General features: G+C 42.6%; 1 protein-coding gene across 1 annotated transcript in view; it reads left to right on the top strand.

Moving 5' to 3' along the window:
• NELL2 (neural EGFL like 2) overlaps positions 1-23,073 on the top strand; it is a 1,025,546-nt gene that overhangs the window by 899,489 nt on the left and 102,984 nt on the right. The window lies entirely within an intron of this gene.

Here is a 23,073-nt window from a genome sequence, read left to right as displayed (position 1 = left end):
AGCAATGCATAGATACTGTGTGCCACCACATATGCACCTGGTGCAAAAGTGTACAAGCACAGGGTGCATATGTACTGTATGATACGTCCTAGGCATCTAATGCCGAAAGTTGCCCAAGCACACCTGGAATAGGTACAGAGTGAAACAACACAGGAATTTACTGCTTAATTTGAAGAGGCCCAAGGGTGCATAGGTACCGCGACACAAACACGGACATCCAATGCATAAGTGTGCAGGCACCAGGGTGCTGAGGTACTGTGTGACAATACATTAATCGTATAAGTGTAAGAGCCCCAAGGTGTGACCAACCACAGGCATATAACGCTTGATTGCACAAGCACAAGGGTCCATAGATACCGCATGACAATACAGACATCCAATGTATAAATGCTCAGGCACAAGGGTGTTGAGGTACTGTGTGATACAATACATAACTTATTATAAGTGTACGAGCACAAGGGTGCATAGGTGCTGTACGACAATCCACAGGCATATATTGCATACTTGTAAAAGCACCCCGGAGTAGAGGTAGAGTGTGACACGACCAACTTCCAATACATACATGTACCTGGGATGGGTGTATAGATGCTATTTGCTATTGGACCACAGACTCCAAATTCATGTGTGTAACAGCACCCGCTTGCATATGGCACTCTCTAAATTGTGACAATGAGGCCTGGGATGTATTGATGTGGCTTCACAAGTACTGATAATGTATGTAAGTGACACCACAGAGGCAGGCGAATATAGGCAGGCGAATATATTGATGTTACCTCACCGCGGCTTAGAACGTCTTGATGTGACGCCAATAGTAAGCTGTCATGTTTCAATATGACATACGTCAATGGTTTGACCATTCCGTAGCAAAAATTGGTCACCCCACTGATGTGTAGCATTGCGTTCTTCACGTTCAGATTGACCAGACACATTCTTACTCACATTCTTACTCCAAGAGTAAGTTCTACGACAAAATGTGGCAACATGAAAGTAGAGCGAGCTAACCAGGTCGTCAACACTCTTTAGCAAGCAGGGATATGTGCGCTTCCGCAAGGATCCATTTGTGCAACTACAATGAGAATAATGGGTAATATACCGTATATATACACCTTGCTGACTGACCTGAAGCAGGGCTTTTAAACTTCACATTGATCACCAGACTTACAATTCCTACGGCTTAGCCTAGCCTCAGTTGTATTACATAAGGAACATTGAAAACTGACTTTCAATGAGAACGCCTAGCATGGCGCCAGTTGCATTACATAATGAACATCGAAACCTGACTTGAAATGAGAGCGCCAGTTGCATTAAGTGAGGAACATTAAAATCTTAATTCCAATTAAGAGCGCCTAGCATAGCACCAATTGCATTTACTTGAGGAACATTGCAGTCAGACTATCAATGAGAGCGACTTGCGTCGCACCCGTTCCCATTAAGTGAGGAACATTGAACTAAAAAAATCCAATTAAAACGCCTAGCATAGCGCTAGTTGCATAACATGAAGAACATTTGACTTCAGATTTTCATAGAGACTTTGAGAGTGCAAAGCATAGTACCTGTTTCATTACATGAGGAACACTGAGATCGTACTTGCAAATTAGAGTGCTTAGCGTAGCACCAGTTGCGTTAGGTGCTGAACATTGAAATATGGCCATGACAGGCGAAAGTCCACTCGCGCCCTATACAGACCATGGCCAGATCACAGGTTCTGCGCCGACTCGCAGTGTGCATTCTGACTGCTAACTTTTACCAGCAAACATATCCTCCTTAAACACACAATCAGACTAATTAGTCACGAAATACCATCCCATATATCGGAACTTCAGTTCGCTATGCATTATCACCAGTGATTTATAGCAGCTATCTAGCCGGGTTAAATTCTAATTTGCAAGTTTTTGTCATTAGTTACTCTCGGCGTTACGCTTAGCTGAGGGGCTCGCCATTATGTTGAGAGCACTCAACATAGCCCACTCGCCTTATATGAGGGCACATTCATATTTGTTATGCACAGGAAGATTAAGTGAACTCCTGCTTTACTCCTGCGCAGTCGTGCTAAGATGGACATGATAATACATGGTAACCGCCCCACGATAACACACACGCTGTCACACTTGATAACACCCATGCGGTAACACTTACGTGGTAATACCCAAAAAACGCCCATGTGGTAACATAACTGCAGTCACCTCCATGCGGTAACAGCCACTTTGATAACACACGCTAACACTCACCCAGTAACAACCACTTGGTAACATTTAAGTGGCAACCCTTATACGGTAACAACCACATGTTAAAACTTACGTGGCAACACACGGTCACAGGCACGCGGTAACACCTACCCTGCGGTAATATCCCCACGGTGAACACACCAATGCGGTAAACTTCAAAAGCACTAAGCACCAAAATGGGAAAACCCACCTTAGAGAGATTGAGCTTCAGGTGGATGCTGGGCATCCAGGACTAAATGAGGTACAGGCAGTGTTTGAGTCACTGGATATTTGGACTGAATGAGACTTTCTAGTAGAATTGTGAATTATCTGCATATTGGTGAATTTTGATGCTATTGTTGGTGAGTAGATCCCCCAGGGAGTTCCGCGAACAGGCTGAAGATGACATGGGACTGGAATGAACAATGGAGGACTCTGCAGATGATAGAAATCTTCAGAAACCTACAGGTGTTCTTCTAAACAAACCTGTGTTCATTGGATAGGTCAGAAGAGAACCACGGAAGTACATTTCCTGTGAATTTCATTTGTGAATTTGGGGCGTGGATTAGGGTGGGTTGGTCGAAGATGAATGAAAGATCCAGCAATATCAGGCAACTGGGTTATCTTCATCATGGTCAGGATGTTGTCATCTAATTGATTGAATTGACACAGTGCAACACCGTTGTCAGATCTTACTGACCAGGTGCTAAGACAGAATTAGTCTCCGAGGTAACGTGAAGAGTAAATGTAACTGCTAGGAATGTGTGAACAGGAGAAATTATGACAAGTACATTTATTTAACACTAGCTGTACCCGGCCACGCGTTGCTGTGGCTCAGTCTAGTGAAATGGAAGAGAAAGAAAAGAGTAAGCGCACGTCTCTAATATGTTTAACCTCTTCGAGGCTAATGACAGAACCGTTCCGTCATGGCTCGCGGGTTGAGCTGTGCTCATGACGGAACGGTTCCGTCACGGCCCGCTCGCCGCGCCTGCGCGGCGCGTTTCATTAAGCGGGCGGGCCGTGACGGAAACGTTCCATCATGAGCACAGCTCACCTGCGAGCCGTGACGGAACGGTTCTGTCACCCGCGCAGGTCAGCCGTGCGCCCCCCCCGCGACCGTTAGTGCTGCGGCGGAATAGCCGCAGCAGCGAAGGTGTTAATTTCACAATGCTTGTGGGTATAGAATATGTTTTTGTGACTATTGTCTCTATGCGACCCTTGTAGTTGTTGCGCAGCAAGCAAATCAATAGGGTCTGTTCGGCCTTTCGTATTGTACACGCGCGTATTCAAATCCAACGTTGTGTATCTATAAACACGAGCTAATGTTGCAAAGTGAACCAACTCCTCCCCCTCCCTCCACCCACTTCCCGGTCTGCCATCCTGACACCAACTGTACATCCTAATATATGTAGACTATTGTCTCTATGCGTCCTTTCTTAATGTTGTAAAGTGACCAACTCCCCCCCTTCCCTCCACCCACTTCCTGGTCTGCCATCCTGACACCAACTGTCCGTCCTAATATATGTAGACTATTGTCTCTATGCGTCCCTTGTAGTTGTTGCGCAGCAACCAAATTGATAGGGTCTGGTCAGCCTTTCGATTAAAAACACACGCGTATTGGACACGCGAGTATTCGAATCCAACGTTGTGTATACATAAACAAGCCCAAATGTTGCAAAGTGAACCAACTCCTACCCCCTCCCTCCACCAACTTCCCGGTCTGCCATCCTGACACCAACTGTCGGTCCTAATATATGTAGACTATTGTCTCTATGCATCCCTTGTAGTTGTTGCGCAGCAACCAAATCAATATGGCCTGTTCGGCCTTTCGATTAAAAACACGCACGTATTGGACACGCGCGTATTCAAATCCACTGTTGTGTATATATGAACACGCGCTTAATCTAATCCGATGTTGTGTCAAAATTTCAAAGCAATCTGTGAACAACTTATGGAGATTTAAGATTTTGAACAAACGAACAATGACATTTGTATGTGTCTGTTTGGGCTTTCGATTAAAAAAACGCGCATATTTGACACGCGCGTATTGGAAGCCAATGTTGTGTAAATAAAAACATGCGCGTATTCGAATCCAACGTTGTGTAAAAATTTCAAAGCAATCGGGCGAAGTACTTTTGGAGATTTGCAATTTTGAACAAACAAACATTTACATTTTTATTTATGTAGATAACATAGCATATGCATTTGTAAAGCACACATTCACCCTTTGGGGCATCTTGGGATTGAATGACAGATGCTTGTTATTCAACTCAGAGGTACTTATTTTATTCACCTCAGAAAGATCAAAGGCTCAGTGGACCTCCTGGGATGTGAACCAATCGCAAGAAGATCAGACGCATAGTCCATCAGGAGATAGATTACTCATCTGAGCCACCACTTTGTTATACATGCCCATCATATTTTACAATTGTTTTCTAAATATGTTCATGAATTCAGATGAGTCTATGAAAGAAATCATAGAGCCTATACTTGAATCCCAAAAATTAGAGATTTCATGGCAGCATGTTTTCCCGTGATGAGGTCATGCCCAGATAAACAAGTTAATTGCTTTATGTGTGTAATGAGGATATTTGAAATACTGATGGGTGTGACTAATTTGGATTTGAGAAACTCATTATCATTGATCTCCACAGGCTAATAATGGAGCTTAGTAGCATGAGCGTAAAACCTTGTGGTGAAACTGGTAAACAAATAGTTAAAAGAAGAAAAACAGAGGATACTGATGAAATGGATATAGCAGGGAAGAAGAAGCTAAATGGAGGTGCTACAAGAAGAAGTCCTAAAGCCATTAAGTTGAAGTTTTTCTCAGAAAAGCTGCAGTGGAGGATGGAGTCATGATATGCCACCAATAAAAAATATGATAATATGGAGATCTGCATCACAACTGACCACATATTGGGAGTGGTAAATAATGTTGCATTTTAGAGCCTATGCAGTCAAAGTGTAGAATCACACATTTACAATGAAAACAAATTGTCAAGTAGTAGATTGTGTAGAAAAAATATAAAATAGTGAACTTAATCAGAAAGCAACTTATATTGCTTCCTCTGTTTTGCCTGACCATTTTTAAAGAGTGTATTTCAGGCAGAGTAGCATTAAGAAGCATAAGGAAGCTTAAACATGAACGATTATTATGGTGTGCAGAATTTTTGTCATTTGCATGTGTTTAATTACGTGAAATTGAGGTAAAATTACACATAATGATGTGAAATGCAAATGTATGGCTTTGTGCTGTATTGTAGGGTAAAATTCATCCTTTCACTTATTTAAACAAAGCAACAAGCACATCTACTTGAGTTCTGTTCCTCCTGAGTGATTGCAGTACATTTTTACCACAAAATGTTGTATTTAATACATGAAGTGGCGTAATAACATAATTTCTGGAATTTCGCGTAACAAGCATAACAGGATATTCCTGAAATTACAGACATCTCTTAAGTACCTACTGATCACAAGACAACAAAATTACCACAATGTTGCAACCCAAAAATATATCCCACACACAACACAATTGTAAATGTGTGCTATTGTATTGATTTGTCTTTATCTGTTATACTGTTGTGTTGTTGTATCAGTGTATTGGGTTGTTATGCTGTGTTGCTTTTGTGTTTTTTTGTATTCCTGTGTTTTATGTTGTCAATTTGTTCAACTTTGCTAGTAGTGTTTGTTGTGTCATATATTTGTTGAGTTGTCATGTTGTAATATTGTTGACCTTGTGATCTGTTACTGTAATACGGTGTTGTATGCCATTTCTGTCCTCTAATTCCATTCATCTGCTTAAATATTCACAAATATTCTTGTGATGTTTTACCACCTCCACAAATCTGCTTTCATAATTTGGTGGTAGAAAGGTTTACACCCCAATCATCATAGCTTTGCTCACAACCACGCGCATATAGAGCATTTAATAGGTCTAGAAAACAAATTTGTGCTGCAGATTTGCTTTTTCATAAACAGAAATTCAGAATGTGTATCTCCCGAAAAGGGCTACTACAAGCATGGTCCTAAATCCATTTTAGAAGAACCCATATACAAATGTATATATGTACAATACATGCAAATAACCTGCAAGCTCTAAAGCGACTCCTTGAGCTGTCTATAGAGCAATCCAAATATGTAGTAAATAATAAATTAATACATTAATAAAAACAGAAAAGATAATAGATTTCAATAAGACTAAAGTTGTTCAGTCAGTCAGTCAAAATAACTTTATTTGACCGTCAATCCAGCCATAAAAACATAATTTATAAGTACAATAAAACGTACTTCATTAATGTGGTATCTTCATTGTTGCTATGCATTCTCCTCTTAGTGATATGTCCCCTGCTGCTCAGCCATAGTGACTTTAATGTAATTAGAATGCTGGTGTGTGCATTGTTTGATAGAGTGTCAGTTGAATGCGTGGGCTGAGCAGCAATAATGCTGTTCTCAGTGGGGCGTCCTTCATACCAACTTTACCTGTATCCTGAGACTCCTACCTTTTGAATAAACCTGATCCTGGTTCACCTATACTTCTGGATACGGTGCATCTTCATTTAGTACAATTGATAAAAATATCTAATAAAACATCTAATAAAAACAAATAAAATAAATAATAAGATATACAGTATACAAGTCATGAGAGAAAATAATATCAACCATAAGTGAGACACACTTACATGATCCCTGATTTTACATACCAGTTCCTAGACTATACCTCTTCCTAGTGGCTAAATAGCTACAAATAAAGGTAATCACTGCATGGCAAATTTGAAGAGTAACGAACTTTTGCAGAAAGACAAATGCTGCCTTAAAATGTCTGATATTGTCAGCACAGAATATCAGGACCAGAAATCGCTTCCTATGTGAGGAGTACAAGGTACAGAACAACATAAAGTGCAATGTGCTTTGCTTTGCTTTGCAACCCAGTCACAGGAACAAGAAGGATTAGTGAACCAGGTACCATGTATGTAAGAAGGGTGAGCAACAAGAAAGTGAATAATGTTAAAACACAACCTGGTGAGTTAAAATCTATATCTCTCATTTTGACTAAAGACAAATAGAACCCCAAACCTTCTGAGGATTTGACATATACATCATTTAAAGCTGCATGTGGTTAATAAAAATCTCTCAAGCTGCTCCCTTCTTGCCATTTATAAAAGATTTAGTTAACCAATGCTTTTGTGCCACTCTTAATACCTTCGGGGTTTGTAAGAAACGCAGAGATTCCCAAAGTGTAAAAGAATGATTTGACATACTTCAGGCAAGAAACGTATTTTGTGTTATCCAGGCGTAGACTGACTTGAATCACCTCCCTACTTAGGCTCGCTTTAGGTGTCACCCAAAGTCTTAGCCAAAGGAACTCAAGACTGAGCATGAATCTATATTCCACAAAATTAATACTAAATTAATACTAAGCTCTCAGTTGCAGACAAAGGTAGGCAATGTATTTTGGACTATGTGAATCAATCAATCAATCAATCAATCAATCAAAGTACTTGTAAAGCGCGCTACTTACCCGTGAGGGTCCCAAGGAGCTGAGGGGGGTGCTGCTACTGCTCGAAGAGCCAGGTCTTGAGGAGTCTTCTGAAGGCGAGTAGGTCTTGGGTCTGCCGTATGTGGGCAGGGGGGTGTTCCAGGTCTTGGCGGCGAGGTAGGATTATGATCCGCCGCCGGAGGTCATTCGTTGGATGCGAGGTACAGCGGCGAGGGCGAGGCTGGCGGAGCGGAGCTGGCGGGTGGGGGTGTAGAAGCTGAGTCTGCTGTTCAGGTAGGCTGGTCCGGCGTTGTGGAGTGATTTGTGTGCATGGGTGAGGAGCTTGAAGGTGATCCTCTTGTCGACGGGGAGCCAGTGTGGGTCTCTCAGGTGTTGGTTGATGTGGCTGCATCGGGGGACGATGACGATCAGTCGGCGGAGGCGTTTTGGATGCGTTGTAGTCGTTGTAGGTGTTTGTCTGTGATTCCTGCATAGAGTACGTTGCTGTAGTCCAGTCTGCTGCTGACGAGGGCCTGTGTCACCGTTCTTCTTGTTTCGGTCGGGATCGACTTGTAGAGCCTGCGGAGCATGCAGAGGGTGTTGTAGCAGGAGGAGGAGACGGCGTTGACCTGCTTAGACATGGAGAGGGAGGAGTCGAGGATGAATCCTAGATTGCGTGTATAGTCGGTGGGTGTTGGTGCTGTTCCCAGTGTGGTCGGCCACCAGGAGTCGTCCCAGGCTGAGGGGGTGGGTCCGAGGATGAGGACCTCCGTCTTGTCCGAGTTCAGCTTCAGATGGCTGCTCCTCATCCAATCGGCGACGGCCTTCATTCTCTTGTGGAGGTTGGTTTTGGCGGTGTGTGGGTCCTTGGTGAGGAAGAGGATGTGCCTGGGTGTCATCAGCATAGGAGATGATGTTGAGGTTGTGATGGCGGGCCACTTGTGTGAGGGGGCCATGTAGACGTTGAACAGCATTGGGCTGAGGGATCAGCCCTGGGGGATGCTGCAGATGTAGTCGGTGGCTTCGGATCGGAAGGGTGGGAAGCGGACGCTCTGGGTTCTGCCAGAGAGGAAGGACGTGGTCCAGTCGAAAGCCTTCTCTTGGATTCCGGCTTCTAGGAGGCGTCTCTTTAGAGTGCGATGGCAGACCGTGTCGAAGGCGGCTGACAGGTCCAGGAGGATGAGGGCTGATGTTTCGCCGTTGTCTAGTTGGCGCCTGATGTCATCTGTGGCGGCGATGATGGCTGTCTCGGTGCTGTGGTTTCATCTGAATCCAGACTGGGACGCGTCCAAGATGATGTTGTCTTCGAGGTGGCTGGCCAGTTGCATGTTGACAATTTTCTCGATGACCTTTGCCGGGAACGGAGCAGGGAGATGGGCCAGAAGTTCTTGAGGTCCTTGGGGCCGGCTTTGGGCTTCTTGAGGAGGGCGTTGATTTTGGCTTGCTTCCAGCTTTCCAGGAATGTCGCTGTTTTGAAGGAGATGTTGATGACCTTCCGTAGTTGGGGTGTGATGGCTGCGTCTGCTTTCTTGAATACGTGGTATGGGCACGGGTCACACGGAGATCCTGAGTGAATGGAGTTCATGACCTTGCGTGTCACGTCGTCGTTGACATTGGACCAGGTCAGACGGTTGGTGCTGGTGGTGTTCCCAGGGGAGGTGAAGTCTGGCGTAGACGGGGCGGTCGTGGTGTTGAAGCTGCCGTGGATATCAGCGATCTTGCGGTGGAAGAAGATGGCTAGTGAGTCGCACAGTTCTTGTGATGTCGCCGGTGTTGGTGCTGGGGTTGGAGATTTCCTTTACGATGCTGAAGAGCTCTTTGCTGTTGTGTGTGTTGTTCTCCAAGCGGTCTTTGAAGGAGGATCTCTTGGCTAATCTGATGAGGTGGTGGTGTCTGCGGGTGGCGTCCTTGTGGGCTGCGTGGTTGTCCGGTGTGCGTTCATGGACCCATGTCTTCTCCAGTTTCCGGCATGCGCTTTTAGAGGTCTGGAGCTCGTCGGTGAACCAGGTGGCTCTCTTGTTGGTGTGGCTGTTGGAGGGTTTCTTGAGCGGGGCGAGGGTGTTGGCGCAGTTGTCGATCCACTGTCTTAGGTTTCAGGCTGCGGCATCTGGGTTGGTGGGGTTGGTGGGTGGGTTCTTGACGAGGGAGGTGATCAGCTGGTCTTCGGTGACTTTGCTCCAGCAGCAGCGAGGCAGCTGTTGGGTGCGGTGGTGCATGGTTGGTTTCTTGAAGGTGAAATGGATGCAGCGGTGGTCGGTCCAGTGGAGTTCAGTGGTGTGGTCAAAGGCGACGTGGGAGCCTGTGGAGAAGATGGGATCCAGCGTGTGGCCGGCAGCGTGGGTGGGTGCGGTGACGAGTTTTCTGAGGCCCAGGTTGGCAAGGTTGTCGATCAGGGTGGCGGAGTAGGTGTTGTTGTTGTTCTCGGGGTGGAAGTTCAGGTCACCGAGGAGGATGTAGTCCATGGAGGCGAGTGCGTGGGTGCTGGCGAGGTCGGCGATGGAGTCGCTGAACTGAGCCCGGAATCCGGGGAGTCTGTAGATGAGTGTTCCTCTGAGGGTGGTGTTGGGGTTGGTGTGGATCTGGAAGTGCAGGTGTTCCGCAGTGTTGAGGGTGTCGTCTGCGTGGGTGGCGACCTTGAGGGTGGACTTGTGGACGATGGCTATCCCTCCTCTGATTCCGTTGGCGCAATCCCTGCGGGTGATCTTGTAGCATCTGGGATGGCTCTGGCGATGTCAGGTGCCGAGGAGTCATTCCACCAGGTCTCGGTCAGGAAGGCCACGTCTATGGCGGAGGTGTCGAGCAGATCCCCGAGCTCGACGGCGTGTTTGCGTGTGGAGCGGTTGTTGAGGAGTATGCAGCGGAGGTGGTTGGGTCCAGTACTTGGAGGTTTGGTGGTTCTGTCGCAGGTGAAGCTGCAAGTGTGGGAGAAGGGTCCGTGGGTCCATTTCTGGGCAGCCTGGAAGCAGGTGTGGTTTCAGCCGGCGTTGAGTGCGTGGAGGGTGCTGGCGTCGTAGTGGATTCTGGTGTTGTGGCGTTCGCGGGGTCCAGGGGTTCTGGCGCTGGGCGTGGTCCAGGCGTGGATGGGCTCAGCGCGCCAGCGGCGTACCCACTGCGCTCGTCCGCTGCGCGGCTGCTTCTCGGCCTGCATATGAGGTGGCTTGGGAGGGAGAAGCAGCTGTGAGGCGGGAGCGGGGAGGCGAATGGGTGTGCAGGGGCGGGGCAGCAGGGATGCAGCTGTGGGAATGGGTCGGATCGGGAGCAGCGAGGGGGGCAGGGGGAACTGGTGCACAGGGCAGAGGGGAGGGAAAAACCCAGCATTCAAGGAGGCAGCAAGGAGGCAGGAACCAGGCAGTCAAGTGACGGGCAGTGGCGTGGAGGCGACCTGCCTGCAAGCAGGGAGAAAAGTCACAAAAAAGCGCAGAAAGGTCACAAAAGACGGGGGAAACGAGTGGCACAGAGGCAGAAAGGTCACAAGAAAGGGCAGAAAGGTCACAAAAAAACGGGGGGAAATGAGTGGCACAGAGGTAGAAAGGTCACAAAAAGGGACAGAAAGGAATCTTCATTTTTAAAACCCTAGACCCCAAATCCATAGGATGCAATCGCAACAAAATTGGGGCACAATTACGATGTGGTTAGGAAATCTTCCTGATTGAATTGGTTTGGAAATGGTTTCCAACCCACTCGGATCGGGAGAGGTCGACTGACTGAGTACGATGCATCCAGATGCTTCCAGATACAATTTGGTTGGACTCCCATTGACTTCAATGGGAGCCTATGTTACTAACCGCATCATAATCGGGCCCTCGTTTGGGAAGACGCATTCCCGATCGGATTTGGAAGGAGCAAATGCCGTTAGGAGTCCTTACTAATGGCATCGTAATCGGGCCCTAGGTGGGAATGATTGCCTAACCACATCGTAATCGCGCCCTTAGTGTTTTAAATGGTGATCATTTCCTTGGTTGGTTTGTGGCCCAGCCTTCTTGCAAAAAATAAATATTGAGTCAATAGATATCTTTTTTTGAGGTGCATTTGATCTGAACAAGAGATCCCAACTCAAATTGGAGTCAAATTCAATCCCAAGATATTAAACATTTTCACTTTAGCAATCTCAATATCCATTAGTTGAAATTACATTATTATGGGGTTTTTGGGCCCCACAATCACAATAAAGGCTTTACTAAGCTTGTTTTTTAAGCCTAGAGCATCCATCAAGTGTTTAAACTCCTCCAAGAGTGTTTATAAACGCTATGTGTATGGATCCCTTCTAAACATTAACATATTTTACTAAGATAAGCTGTAGGTTTAGGCACTTGTCTTTACAGCCCAAACCTCTACGAAACCCAAATTTCACCCTGCAAAGTATCTACTTCTCTTTTAACCAAGCCTCCAATTTGGAGGCAGTGATTCTACCCAAGATCTTACATGAAATGTCTTGCAAGGAGATAAGATGATAACAGCAGGGTAGTTTTCTGTTCCCTTTTTAAAAAACTTGAACTGCCATTCCAGGATTGAATTAACTGGCCAGATACAGCAGACCTTAAGACATTCATTATGAGGGTGCCCATGAGTACTATTAGCTTTACACAAATCCATAGGGAACCCTTTGGGACTCTGGGCTTTCCCAGGTGTCCTCCGGTTGATTGCTGCAGTAACATTCTTAACCTCAATTGACTGGCTTAATGCAAAAACATCTCCCTGAGCTGGCTACAAGTTTTCCTGATTAACCAGCAAAAAGATATCATTAGCTCCCTTAAAGACAATTGAAACATATTCTATCCAGGAGTGAACAGTGATATTTATGTCAAACTGGTGGTTTATTATAACCTGAGAAAATGGTCTATTCACAATTTTCCAGAAAGAATCATTATCTTTCAGGTTACTTTCCCTTTCTAGTTCCTCCCATTCCTTCCTGAGCTCCTCTTTTCTCATATCAGTGAACTTCTTACATTCTCTTTTACACTTTTCGAATTCTTCCCTCGAATGCAAGCTTTTCATCAAGGCTATTTTTGCCACTTATGATCTGTAGTACCCGCATGACTGAACCAACCTTTAGGGGGTTTACTACAAAGTAAATATCTTAGAAGAAAAAGATGCAGAAAGATTAGGAAAAGCTTCTGCAATTCTTTCAGAGGATACAGCAGATAAGGATAAACTTGAAATGTTATTCTGATTTTCATGGATGAGCTCCTTAGTAACTTTTTCTTTGTCAGTTTTATCCCAATTGAGTCTTCCACCATTGCGAGAAAGTTCATTTACTTGACCCATCTTTTGATATCCCTTCTCAGCAACATTTAAGGCAAAAATAACAATTAGTGGGTTCTGGGGCATCTTTACTGCAACTAGTAACCCCATTGTAATCTTGCAAAAAAGGAAACAAATTAGCTGAAATAATTATGTAATCAATATTGGTATTTTTACCACTTCCATTACATTTTAGAGGTAGGGGTGTGCCAGAGTACCTGAAATCGCTGGCAAAACCCATATCCCTTGATAAGAAAACTCTACTGACTGACTGCATCCCCATAAGGGACATGTGTAAAATGAGTCAATTCCATCCCATCTAAATCCCTTAAAATACTCAGAGTATGGTCTTGTAGAATTACACAAATATAAATTATAATCTCCTGTCCACATTACAAGAACTTCCTTGTTAAGCCTATACTGTATGTCTATGATATCATCTTCTAAGTCATGGATAACTGTGGTTGAGTTAAGGTCAAAAACATTGCAGCAAAATATCATACAAGTCAGTCATTATGAATAGGAACATTTGGTAGAAACAAGAGAAATGAATTTCCCTGACACTACATTCAGTCAACTTGATTTTTAAAAAAGTGAACAATCCACCTCTCAGTCTCCCTGGGAGAGGAGGGAGAGAGTAGCCAGGTCATTTATACAACAATTTTTGTTTTTAATTGAATTCATCTAGGGACTGAGTTTTCTGTAAACAAATTATATCATTCCCATTTATAAATGACATCCTGTCTAGATTAGTGAGCGTATCTAAAATACCAGCAACATTCCATGAAAGTACCTTAATGCCATCCCTCTTTACAGGATCATTTGCTTGTTGAGTAACCGTACAAGTTGTTTGATAAGAAAAATCAATGAAATCCCTATTGGATCCTTCATTTTGGGTTGTATTGGTGGTGTGATGGTCAGCCACCGGTTGCACGTAAAGAAGAATGCATCAAGTCACTAATTTAATGCTCTTGGTTACATGTGTTTTCATGCAGTCCTGGGCATTCAAAGTGGATAGAACTTCAAAGTTGTTCAAGTTGTCAAAATTCACATGCAGGATTCCTCAGTGGAGGCTTCAACTTGTCGCCAATGTTAAGAGAATGCATACACATATTGTCTTTTTCAGTTCCCTTTAATGAAGCATCCACCATTTAACTGCACAGCCATCATTAAATCATGTCTTCAGTAACTGATATTCTCGTTGCCTAGGACACCTCACATTCCACATGATAACCACAGCAAGCTAACAGGTTACACCACAGTTAAAGGCGCATTCATGCTCAATATCAAAAAAGAACAGAGCTTATGAGTCTTTCAAAACAATGATAAGAAACCCCAACTATCTATAAAAGATTAAGCCATGAGAATTAATTGAGGGGGATGACAAGACAATTGACATATCTTGATATGAATAATGTACACTAAATGAGGCATGTGTACCTTCTAACATAAAGACAAAACTATGCTGAGAGTGACTAAACCCATTTTTTAGTGCACACATCAGGAACGAAACAGGGGTATGAAGTGGAATTTGACAGTAAACTACTGCCTTTATGTAAAAGTTTTTATGTGAATGTGTCCTGAAGAAAGCAGGGATTTGAGTCCAGGATCTGCCGAAAAGCCAAGTCGACATTTGTACAGAGATAAGACATAATATGTACAAGGATATTTTTGTAAATATACAGTATTAGTTTGCAATTATTTGTATATGCTTACAACTTACAATATATTGTGGATGCAAACAAATAGAGGATTGACTATGAGAAAACTATAAATATATATTGTAAATTGCTGCACAGATAATTATTTATATAATGTTGAGATTCTAACCAAGAGTATGATTCTTTTTTTGATTTTAGATTTTATTGTACTGTTTTGTACTGTATATTTAACAATTTGTACATAGTGGATATAATGACATGTATTTTAATTATTGTAATAAATACACACTTTTTTCATATATAAAGGAGACAGTTATAATTGATAGTTCAGTTAATGAACATCAGGGAGAGGAGTTGGCCTAACGGCTAGGACGGTCGACCTCGAATCAAGAGAACTAGGTTTGAGTCTCAGCAATGATGCTGAACATCCTGTGATTCTGGGCATATCACATAATCTCCCCGTGCCTAACAAAAATAAATGTATCCTCATGTAATGCAAATGGTGCTATGTAAGGGGCTCTGATATCCGATTCGTGTCAAGTTCGCACTATATAGAATTCAGTAAAAAAAAAAAAATCTGAGAAGGAAATTTGTTCAGTGCATTCTGAGTGACTTGATGATTAGAGGTTGTGGAGTGGGAGCATAAAGGGGAAATTTGTTTTTTGTTGGTCTTTCTATCCACTCTCTTTTGGCTTTAAAAGGGTGACTCTGACTTTCCCAGATCCCCCTGTAAACGTTGCCTGTGCCTGAGGTCTTTCCCTCTCTGTACCGCATCTGGGCCCTTACTCCATCGTTTGAATCCGACATCCCTTAATATTTCAATTCCCCGGAGCGGTGTGTGGTGCTTACAGCTTCCTTTTCTGCTGCCAACATCCTCCTCCAGTCAGACTTTCCATAGGGCAGCCCACTCCTAGGAGTGTTCCCAAAGGTGTGTCTCCAGAGACATGTCTCTTTCCACCTGCACAGTGATACGCACACCGAAGCTGATTAGTGGCCCGAGGCATGTCATCCTTGTCTGCAACAGTGATGTGCACACCGAAGCATTTCCTCAACATGCTGTGTGCGCATAAGATAGGGTAGTGACTCGCATATTCTAATTTGGCTATTGAGTGCAAATAACCCCTTTGGTGACAGGCACACCTTCACCTCAGATGGTTGTACATGTGTTGCGTATTGCTCAACAGTGACACACACACTTTATGCAGATAAACCCTTATGGGGACACGCACATATACACCTCACACTGTTGTATTGTTTGTAATGTACCATTCAACAGTGACATCCACACTTTAAATTGCCTCATTATTGGGAAGCTTTTTAACTAGAATTTTGGTGATACACATATTTTTCTCGGCTTGTCATCAAAGTAATTATTTAATGGCGACATGCACACCCTAGTCAGTTAATTAAGACTTAGTGCATTTTATATATACACCTAATACTGGTAACTTCTCTGTATTTCTTGGCATATGCTTCATGTACTTCATATATACTGTTCTTTAATAAAGAATAAGCAGCAAATAATTGTGGAAGCTCCATATGTACTGCAATTTTTATCACTCTGATTAGTTTGCTAGTACTATTGGACTCTAGCATTTGACACCTTAGCTTAAGGTATTCTGTGAATTTCTTGTATGATGTTGAGCTACACTTGAAGGTTGTTTCTTTTATGCTGTCATCTTAAGAATCACAAAGGGCATTAGCGTTTTGTTAACAATGTTGTAATGTTATTTTTTAATATTGTCATTCCTTTAATTTATTTGCATATATTCAAATGTCCAAGTATAGCAGTAAACACATCTCATGTCATAAGGTTATGCTGTACTGACTACAGGTCTGCTATTTGTTAAATGCATTCTCTTAAGAGTTGTACTCTATTGAATTAATATCAGTCATATTTATATAATAGAAAGCATTTCTGCCTAATCCAGTTCACTGTTACTTACACATTATCACAATGGCAGCTGCAAGCATGTCACAACCTGCCCCATTTGTAAACACGTTTGGAGAGCCCAATGTACCTTGAAAGGTGTTGCTCTGGTGTGAATTATTCAGAAAAAAACATAAGGCAGGAGGTGTTTGGCAAAACAGGAACAGTTTTTTAATTAAAGATGTGTGGCCAGGAGAACAGTTACGGGCACGAGGTCTGAGGACTGTCTCAATTTACATTGGGTTCTTGTGCATTTTATATACAATATTACAGCAAGTAATAAAAGTTTCAGCTGCACCATTTGTTGTGAAGAATGTTGATTGCTGCCTTAGAGTCATAAATGGATGGTCAAATGGTTACTGCAGATGGGTCTTGACCTTGTGTGGACACAGTGTGGCCAGTGGTGAATGTGTCCAGATGTCATGCATGGGGAATGCGTGATCAGTATGTGTGCTAGGTCCTGATTGGCTATGCTTTCCTAACTCATGTGGCATCTGACTTTATTGAGTTTTCAAAAGAGCATGTATCTCCCTCGGGCCATGTGTGCATTATTGGGGGAAATCTTCCCTGACCATTGTAATGTCGCTGCGCCTATGTGTGGGATTTATCAAATGTTTCCTGCCTATGTGTTTGCCTGTCAGCTTGCACTCTCCCCCTGTGACAAATCAATCAGTAATCCTCTGCCTAGGTCGCAGGGCCTGCCTGACTACATACATGTGTCAGGGTAGGTATGGAGTTTGGGACGGGTGATTCCATTAATAAGGACAATAGTTAATTTTTATCAATAAACGCTTGGATATTCATATTGACAAAGGAATGGGTAAAGATCTTTGAATCCTACCCAATAGGTATTGGGGGAGAAAGATTCAGCCCTATAAGGAAGCAGCATACTTTACTCAACAAGTTCCAACTTAAGCACACATGGGAGGAGAATTTTAGAAACGTTACCAGGGATATCACAAGATGAACAGGATGAGGAAGTGGATGAGTTTAAAATCATTTCCCTAAAATTAGAAAGTCACATTGGGGACAAAATCAATATAGTACTCGAATGTCACAAATTCTTCAGGCAAGCTCTAAGCAATCAAGAATGCATGACTAATTATGAGGCTGTGCTTAGGGGATTAAGCAAGTTATGTGAATTTGTAGATTTGAACAAATTCTTCATTAGAGATCAGCTTGTGTATTTCACAAATAACTCCAAGATACAAGAAAATGTATTACAAAAACAACCTAACCTACAAGAAGATATTGAGATTTCGAAGTCCATTGAGCATGAAGCTGTGTTTAAAATACATTTTTTTAAAACTACCACAACTGAACAAATCTCTGAAATAATATATGAAGAACCCGAAAAATGCTGTGTGCGAAATATTAACAAAAAATAATTTCCTGCAAAAACACGATTCAGAAAATAGTAAACTCAAATGTTACAGATGTTGCAGCAGCAACCATTTAGATAATTACTCCAAATGCTAAGCTAGATTTGCCACTTTCAAGAATTCAATAAGAACCGCCACTTCTCCAGGGTGTGCAGAGGCATTTCTAGAAATGGGAAAAGGAGAAAAAAAAGTCAGAAGGAGGACCCCAAGTTGTAAGGAAGATCATTTTCAAAATAAAAGATAGGAGCTTGATTAATCAGATTAAATATCCTGAGTGCAATATGTACCTGGATGGTAACCTCATAACACGTTTTGCGGATTCATGCAACTTATGTACACTAATCAACTTTTCTGGTTTTAAATCTATGACCGATAGTGGAAGTAGAACTTTGAAAACTCCTGATATATCACCTAGTGAGTACACTAAAGATCCCATTAGTCTAAAGGAATGGTTAAAACATGCATCACCATCAAAGTTCCCTCAACAGTAGGTAAGGTTTATGCAGTGTAGGAAGGTTCCAACCTCCTAAGATGGGAACTTCAAAAGGAGTTATGGATCAAGCTGGATCCCAATAATCCAGAACAGGTCTTGACTGTAAACCAATCCGTCACAGGTGACCATATTTGCCATGAATTTCCTGAATATTTACAAAGAAATTAGAAGTACTTAAAGATTTCCAGCATAAGATCAAGTTGAAATCTAACACAAGGCCAGTGGTGCACAAGATAAGACCTATACCACATCTGATGACCGAACCCTCTGTGAAAGAACTAGGAAATGTAAAAGATATGGGCATCATACAACCCATAGAATGTTCAGACTGGGTAGCCCCCAATGGTATAGCCAATAAAGCCCATTGGGATGGCATCAGGTTATGCGTAGACTTACTCGATCTGAATAATAAAATTTGGATTGAGAAACATCCCTTACCCCACATCCACAAAATGCTTTACACGATGGGGAAAGCAAAATGTTTTAGAGTCCTGGACCTATCCATGGCTCACCACCAGTAGAATTGCACCCTGAGTCTAGGTGGTTGATGGCATTTACTACACCTATGGGTAGATTCATAGTCCTCAGAATGCCGGTTGAACTAACATCAGCAGTCTTCCAAAACATAATGCAACAGATTTTGGATGGGGTTCCTAAGACTTTATGTTTCCATAACAACATCTTAATTTATGGTGCCACTATCGAGGAGCATAACACGTTTTTAAAAATGGTACATTCCTAACTCAAAGATGCAGGGCTAGCTTTGAAAAAAACACATGTCTCATACTGGGGTTAGTGCAGTGGAAAACCTGGGACACACCTTTTCTAAAGAAGTGTTTAAACTCAAAATGTGCCTGCTAAAAGCCATTAAGAAAGTTCCTGCTCTAGAAACCAAATTTGCTCTCAAGTCATTCTTAGGACTTGCTGAATACATGGCAAAATACATAAAAGAAATTGCAAACTTAACATGTAACCTTAGAGAATTGATAAAAAACTACATACATTACAAATGGCTGGAGTAACACCACTACTCATTTGAAAAGCTCAAAGAAGCAATACATTCTGCCACTTATTTATTTTGCACCATTAGAAAAAACTATACTCAACACTGACACCAGTAACAAACAACTAGGTGGCATACTATCTCAAATCATTGATGGCAAAGAAAGGATTGTGGCGTTCACCTCACGTACACTCACAAAATCAGAAATTATTTAATATGTTGTTGAAAAAGAAGGCCTTGAATGACTCTGTGCTGTGAAGGATTTTAAATTCATTTTGTGGGGCCTTTACTTCAGTATATAGGGCCGGACTGGGACCAAAACCAGTCCTGGCAAGGAGCTCGGCCGGCCCCCCTGGGGGTTGGGAGTGCGGCTGAGCTGTATGCCAGTGCGGTTGGTGGCAGATTTTGTTACAGGGGCCGATTTTGCAGCTATGCTGCAAAAAACGCCCTGTAACACAAACGGCCCCAGGGGCCCAAAATCGCCCCCACCCGTGCGGCCCACCGGGGAAACGCCCAGTGCCCGCTACGGCCTGTCCGGCCCTGTCAGTATACGGACTGATCATAAACCACTCACATATATGTTTACCTCCAAAGGATCTTCCAACAGCACCCCCGCATAGCTAGATAAGTTTTAGGCTCAGGGAGCTTTTGCTATTAAGAGGACTACGTTCTTGGAAATCAAAAGACTGGAGCTGACTTCCTATCCTAAGCCCCTTTGAAATAGGAAGAGCAGTATGAAACTCTGGAATATATGATACCAGAAATTAATTTCCCTGCCATAACTTCAACAGAGTGGGAAGAGCATACTGCAAGGGATGAATCTTTGAAACAACCTAAAATGCACATATGACATGGTTGGCCCGAGTCTTGCAAAGAGGTGAATGAGGAGATTAACACGTTTTGGGAAGTCTGTTATAAAAATCAACCTTAATGAAAACCAAATAATGAGAAACGACAAATTAATACTGCCTGTAGACTTAACGAACACAGTTATAGATCTTGCACATGACGGTCACTTAGGCAGGAGCCTAACAACATCAAGACTTTTTTGTTTCCCATCATTGACTCCATGGTTGAGCATGGAGTAAAATATTTTACCTTTTGTGCGAACAGCGATAAATCTAAATGTGTTTGCAATTTTCACTTATGGCCTGTGTCCATTCCAAGCAAACCATGGGAAAAGCTCCCACTGGAAATAATTGGCCCCATAAACTGCAAAGGTGTAACGAAGCGGTTCGCATTTGTCTTAGTGGATCACCAATCTTATTGGCTGGTCACTAGGATGGTGAATGAGAGCACCACAGACTCTCTCATAAATGTCTTAAGAGACATTTACAACATAAGGCATACCATCCACCATAGCCACAGATAAGGGGTACAATGTATTTCATCATCTATGACTGCCTTTCTAACAAATTTAGCCATCACACATTGGAAAACTGCTTTATACTGCCCCAGGGTTAATGGCCTAGTAGAAGGAGTAAATAAAATGATTAAAGAATGCATTCGACTTGCATGTGACAATCACCTACAGGTGGAAAGAGCTATACAAGACATGCTATGGGTATATCATACTACTCCCAACCAAATCACGTGGCTATCACCTTTCTTATCCCTCAAGAGAAGGAAACCTTGCGAAAAATTATTTCCGAATTGGATAGAGGGAGGAGAGAGAGTGGAGCATAATATATCAGATGCAAGAAGCAAAATTGCATCACACCAAGCTAAACACAAAGACTAATAAGACCACAAATACAGAACCAAACAATAAAAATGGGATGTGGGAGACTGGGCGTACATCAAAATGCATACTGTTGGAATCAAACATAATGTAGCAATAATAAACAATGACCAGAAATTGAGAATGGACAGGCTAGCTAAATATACGCCACCTGGTAACATCTCAACCTGAGATGCCATCCCCACACTCAATGCACTGATCCGGACACAAACATCTCCAGAAGTGTAAGGAGAAAAAATCAGCGAAATGGCATGAAGACTATGGCATGAGAAAATTATATTATATTTTTTAAGCATTTTATGTTATTGGGGTAACCTCCACTGCGGGGGGAATTATTGAGGGGGAGCATGTGCTGTAATGTCAAGTAATCTTATAATCTTTGGTTTCATTGTATTAACATAATAATATATTTCTGCCCTTATATGTCCCCTTCCCTTTATCATCAGTTGGTGTATTCCCAAAGTTAGGTAGTTTAACCTGCTTTAGAATATTGAGGTTGGTAAGGTTCTAGTCAAGCAGGCGACAGATTGTGAGGTGATGGTGGAGAGAGGAGACACACAATAAAGACTTGTGACTTCTACTTTTCTCAGTGTCATCTTTAGAACAGTTTACTTTAAGAAAAGCAAACAAACTCCATTTCAGGCACTGCGATATGTGTCCTGATTCAAATTTGAATGCAGATTCAGGTTTTCTATCTACATTCAAGTTTCATCCCAGAACATCAAGCTTTGGGTGGTAATATTTATAAATATGTTGCTACTACAGAGTGGGTGATATTATCGTCCCATTAAAATTTTATATTTGTCCATATCCTGGGTCAGAATGTCCCTTAAGTGTCATTGAATTCCTAAAAGGGATATTACTTCCATCTTCTGAAATAGTTCAACAAAAATGAGGAATGCAAAACGTGTGTTGGATCTTAGAGTCATATGCTATGGTCTCTATATACCATTTAATACTTAAGGTCACATCATCGAAATGTGTAGATGAGGTAGGCAGTTCCAAATCAATTGTCTACATGTGTTAGCAATGCCTTTTGCTCCCATACCAATCATCAATAATTGAATTTGGTATCCTGCGGTGTTGCCATTTTTCAGAACACACTGCTGTCTAGAACTTATATGCTAACTCTGCGTCACTATGGGACAGATTTACTAGTTTTTCAAGCAATGTAGCACAGCAACCAAATCTGCTGCTCTGCGTTGCACAAGGGGGAAAAACAGAGCATAGCCATATCCACGAAGAATGACCTAGTGCTGCTATGTTCTGCCCAGGCACTCCAGAAAGGCTGGTTTGTGTAAAGAACACTGTAGCACATGGCGCGGATGTGAGAATGCGCTGTCTAACATAGTTTTTGTTTTGGAAGCATATCCTTCCAGTACAATCTTCTAAGCATAGACAAACTCAAAAGGATCACATAGATTGGATGTAAGCTGTTCACTTGAGCACACTTGCAACGCATGGAGTTGTTGAAGAAATTAAAACATTCTCCCTTGTTAGTGCCTATTTCTCATAGGCGTTATGTTTTACGCAAAGTCTCGTCTGGCTGTAGTGCTAGATTAGGCTTTGCCCAAAACCAGTGGGTGTTTGATCTGAGTTGCTTAATTATTGCCCAGGTAAAAGCCAATTCACACGAAGTGATACAAAGCAGCACAAAACCCTTTTTGCACTTAGAAAAAGGCCCATTTGGAATGGAAATACCTATGCATTGCTTCGCAAAACCTTAATAAATATGGGCCTGCAGGTTAGCGCAAGCTCTGCTGATAGAAAAGTTTGGACAAACAAAGTGGTAACCGCTGCTACATGCTTCCTATGCTGTCTGCGGATTGTCCACTCACTGGCAGAGTTAGTGGGTTTATATATGCGCTTTAAACTGTGGGCTTTTGTTAATAAAGGGGCGCACAGCTTCATAGGAAAAGGACAGGCTCAAGATATAGCCTCT

Source organism: Lissotriton vulgaris, chromosome 1_1 (genome assembly GCF_964263255.1).
Source record: "Lissotriton vulgaris chromosome 1_1, aLisVul1.2, whole genome shotgun sequence".
In the NCBI taxonomy this organism is placed as follows: Eukaryota; Metazoa; Chordata; class Amphibia; order Caudata; family Salamandridae; genus Lissotriton; species Lissotriton vulgaris.
The sequence above is the reverse complement of the archived record's forward strand: the minus strand, read 5'-3'. Positions and strand labels throughout refer to the sequence as shown.